The sequence below is a fragment of the Hemicordylus capensis genome, chromosome 3 (genome assembly GCF_027244095.1).
Source record: "Hemicordylus capensis ecotype Gifberg chromosome 3, rHemCap1.1.pri, whole genome shotgun sequence".
Taxonomy (NCBI): Eukaryota; Metazoa; Chordata; class Lepidosauria; order Squamata; family Cordylidae; genus Hemicordylus; species Hemicordylus capensis.
This window is the reverse complement of record NC_069659.1, coordinates 71,692,072-71,704,226: the sequence shown is the minus strand read 5'-3', so window position 1 is coordinate 71,704,226 and position 12,155 is coordinate 71,692,072.

Below are 12,155 nucleotides of genomic sequence, written 5' to 3'. Positions count from 1 at the left end.
TTAGAGGTCCTTCCTTCCCCTTCCCCTTCCCCTTCCCCTTCCCCTTCTCCTCCTCCTTCTCCTCCTCCTCAATTGTGGTATCAAAATTTGGAAGGAAGAACTTCAAACCTGAAAATGTTAGTGCACAGGAACCCCTGCATCTACTTTTTTGCAATTTTGCAGACTTCAGGTCTTCAGAAGGGGCTACCAACCAAGAACTATTTTTTACAAAAAGAAAATGTTAAGGGTAGATTTGCTGGAAGTTGGCCGAGCTGCATTTCATTTGCACATTTAACACAGCCAGAATAGCTAACAGGTAATATTAGAACTAATATTAGAACTAATGTATTTGCTACTCTTTCAGATGCCACAAGTTGCTTTTGTTACTTTGTATCTTTTGCTGCAACAGGCTAACATGACTACTCTTTTTCAATGATAAAAATGAAAGGATGCCCACATGTGTTTATTTAATAGGTTGTTTTCCTGACTTCATGTGAGCTTAAAATTCTATGTAAAACAATATACTGTAACAAGAAATAATTAACAACAACAAAAATGGGTGAGGGACTGGGTGCCTGCCTGTCTGCTTCTGCCTCTCCCCCCCCCCCCCCCGCTTACTATCTGCCCCCCAGGATAGGCTGCCAGACTGTGGTGAGGCTTTGCAGGACTGGGCCTGCAGGGAGTAACTGGGCAGTTTCCTGGTTTCCATCTGACAGAGCTTTGCTGCTCAGGACTATTTAGGGTGCTGCCAGTGGCAGTGGGCCCACCACCGGCGGGATCACCACCAAAGGAGCAACACCAAAGGGAGTCTTCCTTTGGAGGACAGCGAGAGTGAGGACCAGGTCTCCTGGCCCAGGTATTTGTATGTGGGGAGACATTTAATAGTGGGGCTTTGGTTTTAATTAGTCCGGGGTGTGATTGTTTTAGAATGTGTCTGGGATTACCTGGAGATGGGGAGACAGTGGGCGTGTCCACTGACAATTCCAATAGTGGTGGGGAACAGATGAAGTAACTTTGGCAGGTGTTGACGCTCTGCCTGCAGTCTGGCTATGGAGCTGTCTGGGATCAGGCTGGGAGACTGAGCAGCAGAGAGGGGTTCTCCTCTCTTGCAACTGCAGTTTTGCTGGCCATGGTTTGTTGAATATCTGCAGTGCAAATTGGAATTAGGAATTGTAACCTCAGCCATGATTAACTGTGATTATCCTGTACTTCTGAACCCAGCCACAGTCTGTTTTACAAAATCATTAAAAATGTCTGAATACTAGCATATTCCAGGATACAAGTACTAGAACTTATTTGCTTTGATATCAGCAACATTTCCCCACTGTACTATACAGTAAATACAAAAAGAGCATCTTTCTACAGACATGACTGTATAAATATAATATAAACTATAACCCAACATTTGATAACATCTAGTCAATTAAAATGTATTAAATATTTATATTTAATTATACTAAAAGCATCAAATGCTGTATGGGTTATGATAATGCTCTCCAAAACTAGTTGAAATAATTAACACAATGTACATTACTAAGCAATCAAATGCATCATCAAAATTTTCCCAACATGTGTCAGTCAGTTATGAAGAAAAATGTGACATCTATATAATCAATTTGTTTGCGAGCAACTATTATTTTACATATTCATAATTGCCTGTCACTTTGGTGGTGGTAGTGGGGGGGTTGTGTGTGAGAGAGAGAGAAGGAAGGGCAAGTATAAATCTACTCAGGGATTCCTGGTTCATGTTTGCATTATGGCACCCATCTCCTACTGTTGTTCAAAGCTGGGTCACCTGCTGTCAGAAGGTGCCTCATGGAGGAGTTCTTATGAAGAGGACTATGGAGAACTGAGTCTGCATTGCTCCACCCATACATATTTCCTCATCTTAGTTCCATTTTTTAGTGAGATAGATTCCTCTAATGAGCTTTTAAATATATTGATTGCTGGAATACAGACAGAAATTAGAAATGTTGAGAATTACTGCCGTTGATTACTAATCCGCATTACCATTGGGCTGGAAAACAACTTAAATATGATTTTGTGGTGGCATACTAAAAACCTGGGCTTACATGATTCACAGCCTACTACCTCTGTAAGGCTCCACTGTAGGGGTCTTACAGACTTGGAAGCCTGACACTGCCCTGAAGCAGAGACTGAAGCACTCTCCCCATTGTTTCCATATGATTCCCCCATTGTCCTGGGATATATATAGGGTATTTAGGGTATATTTCACAAAAAAATAAAAAGGATACTGTTCAGTGGTTTCTAAGCATTTGAGTAATACCCTTGATACAAATGGAATTGTTTCTTGCTCTAGGACGCATGTGTCAATTTTAGTTTTTGACCCAGAACTGAAACCCTGTTAGACTTCTACTGCATTTCCCCAAGCTGTCACTTCTGGCAGCCTAACTGCATCCAGACAGATCCTCTGGCTGGCTAGTTGAATTTAACCAATCAGCCTTGCTTGCTTTCACTGGAATGTGGCCTTATCATTCAACTTACGAACACAAAATATTGGGCTGGAAATCATCAGAGAGGGATTGTACCTAGTCTTTGCTTTGTAAACATCTCTCTCTCTCTCTCTCTCTATCCTTCCCTCCCCCTCTTCCTCTCCCCCCTCTCTTTTATGATGATTGGTTCCCATCTTGATCACTGTTGGTGTAAACTGTGGCCAACATACTGCACGACTTCATACACGTGAGTGAACATACTGTTTGCTCAGTTGAACAATAGCACTGTTTCACAAGTGCAGAAATTGCACAGAGTGGTGTGACAGCAAAGCCATTTTATATAGTGGCTTCACTGTTGTGCAGCTCCATTGTACAATGTTTACAATTGTGCAACAACAGTCTTGTGCAACTGTGCAGTCATTACACCTAACACAGCATCCTACCAGTGGCTATTGCTGATTTCTACCCTGTGTTTCTTTTAGGTTGCGAGCCCTTTTGGGACAGGGAACCATTTATTTATTATTTATTTTTCTATGTAAACTGCTTTAAGAATCTTGTTAATAAGTGGTGTATAAATATTATTATTATTAGTAGTAGTAGTAGTAGAAGAAGAAGCAGCAGTAAGAAGTTAAGAACATAAGAACAGCCCTGCTGGATCAGGCCCAAGGCCCATCTAGTCCAGCATCCTGTTTCACACAGTGGCCCTCCAGATGCTGTGGAAGCCTACAGGCAGAAATTGAGGGCATGCTCTCTCTCCCGCAGTTACTCCCCTGCAACTGGTATTCAGAGGCACCCTGCCTTTGAAGCTGGAGGTGGCCTATAGTCCTCCAACCTATAGCAGATTAATGTAGTAAATGTAGCATTTGCTATGGGCCCCACGTTTTCGAGGGCCCCACATGCCCAGCTTCCAACTGGGATTTAAAGTTAAAGCTTTACCTTTTTTATTTGGTCCATGTTAGATAAAATATCCCTTTTCTGCTAAAAGTGCCTTTTAAGACAAGGCGCATCACAGCATTTGTCCAGTGGCTGTTGCTGGTGCCCACCACATTTTTTTTAAGAGTGTGAGCCCTTTGGAGACAGAGAATCATCTATCCACTCTTTATTTTTCTATGTAAACCACTTTGAGAATTTTGATTGAAAAATGGTATATAAATGTTCATTGTTGTTGTATTAAGTGTGAGTTTGTGGCTTGGTCTCCCATATTCCAAAACATAGCAAATGAAAAAAACTGAATTACTTTACTATGCAAGTAAATAATTTATGTTTTAATATTTATGTGCATTAAAAAAATTTTTTTAGGGTCCCTTTATAACATACGCTATAGGCCCCACACTAGCTTAATCCGGCCTTGCCTCCGACTAGTAGCCGTTGATAGACCTCTTCTCCATGAAGTTATCCAAACCCCTCTTGAAGACATCCAGGTTGTTGGCTGTCACCACATTTTGTGGCAGATAATTCCACAAGTTGATTATATGTTGTGTGAAAAAGTACCTCCGTTTGCTGGTCCTAAATTTCCTGGCAATCAATTTCATGGAATGACCCCTGGTTCTAATGTTATATGAGATGGAGAAGAATTTCTCTCTATCCACTTTCTCCACACCATGCATGATTTTATAGACCTTTATCATGTCTCCCCACAGTTGTCTTGTAGTTGTAGCTCAGTATTGTCTACACAGACTGGCAGTGGCTTCTCCAAGGCTGCAGGCAGCAATCTCTCTCAGTCCTATTTTGGAGAAGCTAGGTAGGGAACTTGAAAGCTTATGCTTTTCCCAGAGTGGCTCCATCCCCTAAGGGTAATATCTTACAGTGCTCACATGTGGTCTCCCATTCAAGTGCACAGGGTAGACCCTGCTTAGCTAGGGGGACAAGTCATGCTTGCTACCACAAGACCAGCTCTCCTCTCCTCATGAAAGAAATACAATTAGACTATAAAATGAGAAAAGAAATTGCAGTGAGTTGCATATCTTCCTTTAAAAGAACAAACATATTTGCCCAGAACATAGCTGGGTCATAAGAACAGCCCTGCTGGATCAGGCCCAAGGCCTATGCTGGCCAGCATCCTGTTTCACACAGTGGCCCACCAGATGTCTCTGGAAAGCCCACAGGCAAGGGGTGGGCATGTCCTCTCCTGCTGTTGCTCCCCTGCAACTGATATTGAGAAGCATCATGCCTCTGAGGCTGCATAATACATTCTAGCAAAGATGGAAGACCAAAGTAGTTAAAAATATTCTTCTGATCAATATATTAAATAAATATATGTTCACATTTGGTATCTGGTTTAAAGAAAGTCTGCTAAAATATATCTTTTTAATATCTGTTTTCTTGCACAAGTTTCAATTTAGATTGGGGTTTTCTCAGGAATTTCTGGTAGAATTGTGTCCTGTACTTGCTTTTGATACTTAAAAACTGGCACCCTTCCTGTGCATTTAGGATAAGATGTGATCTAAAGGGAAGTGGATTTGTCTTTGATTTCTTACAATTTGGCTAAGGTCAGCTGTAAACCACTGGTTGATCAAATAAAAGGTATTTATCAAAGAATGACTGAAATGAGTTTCTGGAACATTAGAAGCAATGAGTTGGATTGAAAGGGACCCTATCATGAGGGGTGCACTACTGCTCACACAAGGGAGACTTGATTCCCACCAACTTCCTCCTCCATCTGCAACCCCCAAACCACATTCCATACCATTTCATACACTAACACTCAAGATGTCCCTTTTTGGAGACACAATGGTGTAGTACAAAGGTCAGCAACCACAATTATTGTGGCTGTGGATGATGGGAGTTGTTCAGCAACAACTGGCTTGCCAAAGGTTGCTTATCCCTGGTGTAGTGGATGAGAAAATAAGGTGAAGTAGATGAATAAACCTTGTTCCGTAAGCTGAATTCTGTTTGTAGTCTGTTAGATCCAAGTCACTAGAAGTATATTTGGTGGGCCACTGTGCAAAACAGGATGCTGCACTAGATGGGCCTTGGGCCTGATCCAGCAGGGCTGTTCTTTACATATTCTTAAGAACATAAGAACAGCCCTGCTGGATCAGGCCCAAGGCCCATCTCGTCCAGCATCCTGTTTCGCACAGTGGCCCACCAGATGCCGCTGGAAGCCACAGGCAGGAGTTGAGGGCATGCCCTCTCTCCTGCTGTTACTCCCCTGCAACTGGTACTAAGAGGTATCCTGCCTTTGAGGCTGGAGGTGGCCCACAGCCCTCCAACTAGTAGCCATTGATAGACCTCTCCTCCATGAAGTTTACTTCCTGTGCATTACATCTGACTTGTGGATTCACTTGGTTCAAAAGTAGCCGCTGACCCAGTGACAGGGACAGCTGGACAATAAACATGGGAGAATTATTCCCTCCTCTCACCAAGAAAACAAATTCTCATGTCAAGAAGGGAAAGGTACAGACTAATCAGGAGAAGAAGAGTCAGCTGATTTCATAGGAAGCTGGTGGCGGTGTAACCCACTTGTGGTGACCCCTATTTATGTTGATGTGGGTGTGTGCATGCCCCAGGCATGCCCCTGTGTCTGACGTCAGATGAAGAGGGCATGGCCAGATGCAGAAATGAGGTCGCTTGGCCCCATTTTCAAGGCACTTCAGCCAGTGCTGAAAGGCAGAGAGACATACTTCCAGGCTGAAATGCCTCAGGAATGAGGCTGAATGGCCCCATTCCCATGTCCCAGTGCTGGACTAGGACCAGGAAAACCTGAGTTCAAATCCCCATTCAGCCATGAAAACTAGCTGGGTGACTCTGGGCCAGTCACTTCCCTCTCAGCCTAACCTATTTCACAGGGTTGTTGTGAAAGAGAAACTCAAGTATGTAGTACACCGCTCTGGGCTCCTTGGAGGAAGAGCGGGATATAAATGTAATAATAATAATAATGTCTGGCCATGCTCCCATGTATGACATTGTTGTAGGGGGTGTGGCCAGATGCAGGAACGAGGCCACTCATCCCCTTTCCTGAGGCACTTCAGCCAGTAATGTGGTACCTGCCTTGCTAGAAGCACATCTCTCTTCCTTTCAAGGCAGAGAGAGGCACTCCCAATCAACTGGAAGCCCAGCGCTGGCTGAAGTACCCTGCAAATGAGGCCGAGCAGCCTCATTCCTGCATCTGACCGTGTCCCCTGCATCAATGTCAGGCATGGGGTGTGTGGCTATGAATAATGGGGGTGGTTCCACAGGAATGACAGCCTGAGTTCTTTGAATCCAGGCACACAATGGTAGCTGTGCCCCTGGTCAATTTCCTCTGGTAATATAGGAGCTTGCTTTAGCCCCTCTTCCCTGCTGCTGTAGCCTTCTGTCTTGCGTAATTGGCCAGAATAGTTAGCAGTCAAGTTATTCTGACTTTTAGTTGAAGAATCACATCCGGGGAGGGGGGGAGGATGGGGGGCAATACACAGTGAGAGAAGAGGTAGAGAGAAGCCAAGCTGAAATGCAAGGATACTTTGAGAGATTTTCTTGTTATCATGGCACCACCTGGCAGGCTCTGTCTACCATTACCTGTCCTCTGCCCCCACCCACATTCTAGAAAGTACTGTTTGTTGGGATCAGCAACATGAAAATGGTTTCATCAGATGCAGCTGAGAGTTCTCTTATCAGCATGCCATTCTCCTTATTCAGACTTAACATGAAACTAAGTTTCTCTTCCAGCAGGTGTACTACTCTGCATTGTTGCAGCTACTGGTACTAACAGCGAGCATTGCCCAGGTTCTTTCAGTGCAATAAAGAATGCATGCCACACGGAAAAATCTTATGATGTAGAAGAACAAAAATATTGAGGGCAGACATCAGTATGTCCAGCATGCTTCACAGCACGTTGAATAGGTTTACTGAACCACTTGCCATCTTTGAACCCTAATACCGGCAAGAAAAGAGAAGGAAACAGTAACTGAGACTGTTTTGAAATATCTTTTTCTTTGTGTTTCAATCTTTCCTTGTCCATACTGTAGTTTTTACAGGTTTGTGATTTAAATGAGCGAGCTTTGCTCACTGAAACTAACCTTTGTGAGCCAATTGATTCATGAAGAGACAAAATGGATTTTGAGTTTAGCTGTGATACATAGACATCATTCTGCAGTATATTTCTGAAAGAATCTCCCCCCCCCTCTCCGCCTCTATGGATGTCTACAGCTGCTGCTTTGGAACATGATTAGTAGCTATTGTTCAAATGTCATCACAGCAAGTCATGAAGCTGAATAGTCCCAATTGGCTTTGATGTCACCCACTTCAATTGCAACTTCCTCCTATTCCACATGATAGGGTTGTTGTGCTTTAAAAAGTGTGTGTGTCATTGCCTTGGGGTACCCAGGGCAGGAATATGCCTAGGGGACTTCAGTTAATTAATTATCAGCTTCTTCTGTTGTGCACACAGTTGCACAGCAGAAAATTGAGGAATTCTACATCCTAGGTAGGCCTAGCAAAAGCTGCTTTATGTTATGCATTTTTAGTAAATTCTGCTGATATTCTGGTCAACAGATCTTAAAGACTCTTTACACTCAGGAGGTAAGACAAGTTACAAATGCTCAGATGGTCTTGGCAATCAAAGGCAGGAGTATCTCTTGGGGATGACTTTAGCTACAGTAACTACTGTCAAATGTCTGCCTCCTTGAAGCCACTATATTGCTCTCAGTTTTACATAAATAGAGGGCATGCTTCATGGTATCAGAGAAATCAGAGCTGGAAAAAAGCTCTGTTGGGTCAGCTCGTCCTTCTCCCTGCCAACACACTGACTTTTATCTGTAGTATATCCTTGACTGCTTTATGAAATATCTTTGAAATGTTCCAGAAACAAGATAGCAACTATTTCCCAAAGCAATGGATTCCATATTTTCATTACATGTTCTTACAGAACCAGCTCTTTACACTGGCTTTTGCTATACCTAATACTGGTGTTTTATTTCATTATGCATGTATTATGTGTCTGTGTGAAATAAATAAGTAGCTGTGGTTGGAAATAATACATGATTACTAGTATAATGTTACCCATTTTATCAACTGTGTTATATCAAATCAGGAATAGATCCAGGTTTCAGGACCCCTCGGCAAACTGCCCTCCATGCCCCCTCCTTTCTAACTGGATGGGCCCCAGAGTTTTTCCTGCCATGAAACTCTATTTTTCTACAAGAAGCAGCAGAGCAGACAAGCATTTGATGCCTTAGAGGAAATTGGCCTCTGCTTGCATCAGGCAGTGTCATGCAGAAACTGAACTGATGCTAAAGTCACCTATCCAAAGGTGATGCACCTTAATCAGGAATAATACACATTCTTGATTAAGCCTGATTTCCTGACAACAAAAGAAGGATTACACATGCAAGGCTCGGAAAGCCTTTAACCTGTAAAGACACCTCGGGTGTAGTAAAAAATATGTCTCAAATGAGTTCTGTAGTCTTGGCATAATAGAGCCCGTTTGTTCTGAACTTCTGAAGAGTCACTGAGACACCCACAGCCTCCTCAAGTCCTGTCTCCTTTGTCCACCTTTGAACCTAGCTTTTCCCCACCACTGTGCAAAGGGCAGAACTGCTTCTTTTGGATACATGTGGAGGTTTTTCCTGATGATTTCTGGGAAGCATAGTTGCTGTTGCTGTGGGAGTTGGGTGAATCCTGCTGCCCCAGAAACTAGACATTGGTGGAAATATTCTCCAACCACTCCCCCCGCCCCGCCAAATATTCTTCACATGGAAGAGGGGAAAGCACTTTCCTTTGTCTTCTAATAAAAACCACCCAACATCAAATATTGGTTAGATGTCAGGTGATGGAGGTAAGTACTGCTTGTCCACCCAACACTGGTGAGTTCAGACAGCATGAAATGCAGAGCTAGTGGCTCATACCAGGAGCATTTTCTTACTGGGAAATGGCGTTAGGCAGAACAGAACTTGCCACTGTCACATGTCAAGCTTCTCTAAGAGTGTAGTTGACACAACAATGCTTGGTAAGGAGGCAGCTGGAGGGCTGAGCAGCTTAGGATAGGTGCTGAGCAGTTCTGCCTTCTCTTTGCCATTTCTTAACATTTCATCATCCTTACTGACCAACCGGTTGATCATTTCTCTCCCTTTCATCTTCAAATAATATTTTGTAGTCAAGTTTTTGTGGACATAGGATCCTACATACACTTTCCTGAGTGTATTACATCTGTTTCCCTAGATACATGTATGGCCTCACACACACTTAGATTTTCATTAGACTGAGCATTTCAGCATTATGCAATCACTTTGTTCTAAGGTTCCCACTACTCATTAACCAATTCTTCCCAGTTGGTTAGGATCAAATCAAGGATAGCCAATCCACTAGTTCTTCCCACCACCTACTGAAGAAGGAAATAGTCATCAAGGCAGATAAGCCTTAAGTACTTAGCAGAGTTTGTCTCTTAGCAGATACCAGGGTAACTGAAGTTGATTCCTACTCATTCTTGCTTCCTTGAAATAGCTGTAATTTATCTCAGGAAAGCATCATCCATACCTCTCCTTGGTATGGTGATCTATGGTACATCCCAACAACAATGTTGTTTTCCCATTCATCTTTACCGAATTGCTTTCCACTGGATGACCATGTTCATTCTTTTGGATTTCTATGCAGGGATACACATTTTTGACATATAATGCTCTCACCCTGCTTTTATGTTGCATCTAAGTGGGGCTTAGAAAAATTCATGGTACCACTTTATTCTGGCTATTAAGTGATACATTGGAGATGTAATCAGCAGGGGGGAAGCCAGGATCGGTTGTTTAAAGTATGAATGCTTAGTTGTGAAGACTGTTCTGAAGAAGCAGTAAATCACAGTGAGGAAAATGTCAATGATTGATGGCTATAGACTATCTCCAGAGGATAGTCATTCAGAAGATGCCTCTGAATATCAGTTGCAGGAGAATAGGGATGTGCGAACTGGCTTAGAACCAGTTCAAATTTGAACCAGCTCGGTTCAAAGGCTCAAACTAGAACTGAACTGGACCCAGTTCTGTTCTAGGTCAAGCCTAGCCAGTTCGGGCTTGGTTCAAAGCCCCTTCTGTATGCTAAATTTGTTCAAAAAAATTGTACTCACAGCAGCTGCAGTTTCACCAATGCCTGCTGGCCTCCCCACAAGTCCTGAGGGCCAGTTTGGGACTGGGTTGGGCCTTATTCTGCCCATTTTGACCCATTTAGTGCCTCTGTGTGTGCATGAAGACCATGCATGTGCAGAGGCCTGAAATGGGCCAAAATGGGCAGAAGAAGCCCCAGAGCAGCCCCGGACAGGCCCCAGACTGGCCCTCAGGACTCATGGGGAGGCTGGTGGGGGTCTGTGGAGCCACTGCTGTCCCCTCCGCAGCCACCAGGACCAGCTGAAGAACAGTCTGTCTAGTCGAGTTTGTGCCTAGTCTGTCTAGTCCAGTTTGAGGCCTTGGGCCTCATCCAGCAAAGCTTTTATTAGGCCTTTGCAAATTCAAATTTGAAAATTCAGATTTCACCCCAAATTGCCCAAAATCACTTTAAAAAAATCAATAAAATCCAAATCAGTCAATCACCTGATTTTTGGTGAATTTTTGAAATTTTTGTTTTTAAAAAGGCTAAAAATCCATTCCAGAAATAGTCAAGTCAAGTTTTATTTACGGTCCTAGACCAAACAATCCATGCATACAAATAGCAGAACAATTTATAAAAACTCTATAGGTTCTCATTATACATCTTAAAAGCAATATAACAAAATTTAGCTACAGAGTTAAAATTAAAAACATTTTCATCAGAGAGTAAAAATTTAACAATTTGTTCAGCAGATCGGTCTGTCTGTTTACAGACCAGAGGTAGAATTAAGTGCTCCCTTGATTGCCTATGTATTTTACAGGATAATAGAATATGCTCAATAGATTCTATTTCCCCACTGCCGCATCTGCAGAAGCGTTCTTCCAGGGGAATACCATTGTATCTCCCGGCTAATAGTGCAGAGGGAAAAGAATTTGTTCTTGCCCTTGTAAATGCCCACCGGAATTTGCTGAGTGTAATATGGGACAAATAATTTGCTGGTGAAAGATCCCATCTAGTTCTTACTCCTTTATAGAATTCTGTCAAAGAGGCCCAGTTATTTTGCAATTCAATATCTGTCAAACACTGTTTTACTATTCTTTTAGCATTTCCCAAGTCTAACTCCAGCAGTTGTTCAGGGTCTATTCCTAGAGCAGCAAGCTTTTTACTAACTACAGTGCACCACTGCGGTTGTGGGTTTAACGATAGAAACTGAGGAATTAGGCCCACCGGGCATAGGTGGACTCTCAACCAAAAGTAAATGATTAATAGCCAGGCACGAGATTCGATCTTTATGAGGCCGGCCTCCATACGCAGTATTACATTTGCGGTGCATCTTGTAGTCCCAAAGATAGCTCTCAAGAAACCGGATTGAATTCTTTCAAGCATATCAAAGTTCGCATAAGGTCCCAGTTGGATCCCGTACAACAGCTGAGGGATAACCTTTGCTAAATATAGTTTTAAAGCGCAGGAATAAAACCTGCTCCCTGCGTTCTGAAAAATCTGTTAATTGCCACCACACTGCGTTTTGCTGAGTCAGCTACCATTCTCATATGTGCCGCTTTCCCAGCATTTTGTTGAAAAACCACCCCAAGATATTTTATTTGATTGACCTGTTCTAATTTATGTCTATCCAAGGTCCATGTAAATTTCCTTGGTTTATTTTTAAAGCACATAATTTTAGATTTGTTATAACTGATCTTCAAGTGTTCCTCTTGGCAATATGATCTTAGAACG